This window comes from Macadamia integrifolia, chromosome 14 (assembly GCF_013358625.1).
Source record: "Macadamia integrifolia cultivar HAES 741 chromosome 14, SCU_Mint_v3, whole genome shotgun sequence".
NCBI lineage: Eukaryota > Viridiplantae > Streptophyta > Magnoliopsida > Proteales > Proteaceae > Macadamia > Macadamia integrifolia.
The window spans coordinates 6,846,256-6,848,876 of NC_056570.1; the positions used below are offsets into that span (position 1 = coordinate 6,846,256).

Consider the following 2,621-nt stretch of genomic DNA (forward strand, 5'->3'; position numbering starts at 1 on the left):
GGGGGGGGGGGTTTGGAGAGAGAGAGAGTGAGAGAGCAGTCATCTTGCTCCGTTATATTCTGATAATGAAGCCTAGTTCTCCATGAGATTTTCCATTGACCATAGCTGCATCAGAAGTTTATTTGTGCGTGCCTTGGGGTGGGGGATTCCACCTTATGATTGTACTCTGGCTAATGTGGGAAGTGGAAGATTAAACCCTAGAGTGAGTGTAGTTTGGTTGTATTCTGGATTTTCAGATTCAGTCGCTTGGATCACCTCCGGGGGAGACCTATTTTTACGTTTGCAGATAAAGATTGTTTCTTGTTTTCCAAAGATACTAACATGTAAAAGGACATAGACCAAAAGTTTGTTGGCTAATCTTCTTCCATGGGAGGAGCTCCATCCTTTAATCCACGAGTGAATTTTTGGGTCCTCGATGAAAGGCACAAAAAGGAGCAACCTAAAAGAATATGATGATCCACCACTACAAAGGCATGATGAGTCAAATTGGAAGATGACAAATCTAATGTGCTTATTGGTATGCTAGTCCTTGCACATAAATTCTCCAATGGAAACATTTAATTTTTTTTTTTGCATAGATTTGTACTTCCATGTATGCTTTCAAACCTTTTGAACAAGACTAATTGGTATCATGGGATGAGATGAAGAGTTTGACTGAAAAAATTCCATTGATTTTGAAGAATGGGACATATCTAGAAACCAAGCTACATCTCAGTTGTTGGAGACGAGCCGGATCTTGGTCAGGACTCAGGAGCCCAAAAAGATTATGTGCGTCTGCCGGGAGTCGAACCCGGGTCTATTGCTTGGAAGGCAATTATCCTAACCGTTGGACTACAAACGCTGTTGTTGAAATTAGAAGGATATTACTATATATTTTATTAAAATACTAAATTATCAAGTGTGCTCCTCCTCCCTGTCAGGCACCGTTTGATAACGTTTCTGTTGTTTTTGTCTAGAAACAAAAGTAATGATTTTTCACGTTTTTGAGAACAAACACGAATTTTTTTTGTGTTTGATAAACATGTTTCTCGGATCGTCCACACTAAAATCTACAACACTGACAATGGCGTCAAGGACTACTTTAAGGATTTTTTGATGTTTGATAAACGAATTGCCTTTTGATCAATTTTTTATTAGGCCTTTCACCAATATTCTGGCCTCAACTTGTTTCTAAAAACAACAAAACAAGTATAACATGTTTCGTCATTCACGTTTCTTATAACTTAAATTGCCATAAATTTCTATTTACGTTTCTAAAATTGGGTGGAATGAAATGGATTTATCAAAAACTTTTAAGGTCATTTTTTTGCTTCTCGGCACAAAAAAATTCAGAAACATGTTTGTATGAAAGTTATCAAATAGTGCCTTAATGATGGGGTCACTTCACTGGTTTGTACAAGTATTTTTGTTTCACTAATTACGACTGAGCTTCTCCTTTCCATTGTCCTTGATAATTAGCATGTGGTACTTTGAATGGAGCAAAAATTTTATGACAAGTAGACTCCAAGATCTCCTGCTTACTCACACCAGTATCCTCTCCAACACTCTAGTGCGCTCTGAATGGTTGGGTGGACCTTGGTTCGTGCTCGGGTCCTCCCAATCATCCAATGTGTGCTGAGGCATTGATCATGTTGGAGAGGATCTGATTCTGCTAACATATGAAGGTTTAGCCCAATCTGAGTGGCCAAGTGGTTAAACAAAACAAATCAATGAAAAACTACTAATAGAATTCATAGGAATGATAGGACTACTAAGAGGGTGCATGGACATGTATGTGTCAATACTTGAAAGGGTTCATTGAATTGATTATGTAATTTGATGTGGCTAGACTATTTCCTAGATATCCAATGAATGGGATTTTTTGGATGAAATCCAACAATTGAGATTGCTTGCATAGCCAATTATTATCTTCATTATAAAACCAAAAAAAATTAATTCTATGGTGAGAATAATGAAAGAAAATACTTTCAACTAATGATTGAATAAATACTTATAAAAGGATATGTATGTTACTGTTAGTGGGTTGGGCACCTCATTCTTGTGTGGATCCCACCTTTTAAGAAGAATGTATGATAACAGAATAGTTCTCATATGATTGATAATTTCCTTTCTTTGAATTTTTAAAATATAGAACACCTAACAAATAGTCCATTTTATCCTCCATGTTATTCTCACACATCCTTGTTTTTTAGGTTTTTAATTTATTTTAACAAATATTTGACCTTGAGATTTTAGGGGGGGCGAGTTGAACAAGTGAACTCTCCCTCAATGAGGGTCCTTTGTAGCACAATCAGAGTTATCAATTCGGCCGAATAATTCACGAATTATTCGGCCGAACCGAATTTTTCTGAATTTTATCAAAAATTCGGACCGAATCCGAATTAAAAATAAAATTCTTTAAAATTCGTGACTTTTTCAAAAATGAATATAATTCGCGAATAATTCGGACCGAATCCGAATTAAACCGAATTATTCGGTCCATTTAAACATTATTTTAAAAAAAAACCAAAAATAAAAAATAAAAAAATAAAAAAATAAACAATTTTTTTTAAAAAAAAACCCCAATAAGATTTTTTGACCGCTTTTTTGACCGAATCCTTAAATTAATCGTCCGAATTATT

At 35.3% G+C, this 2,621-nt stretch overlaps 1 non-coding gene across 1 annotated transcript; it reads right to left on the reverse strand.

Annotated features, from left to right (window-relative positions):
- Positions 1–769: 769 nt before the first annotated feature.
- On the reverse strand, positions 770–841 carry TRNAG-UCC. The gene has a single exon. It is a non-coding gene; the product is annotated as a tRNA-Gly (tRNA).
- Positions 842–2,621: the final 1,780 nt, after the last annotated feature.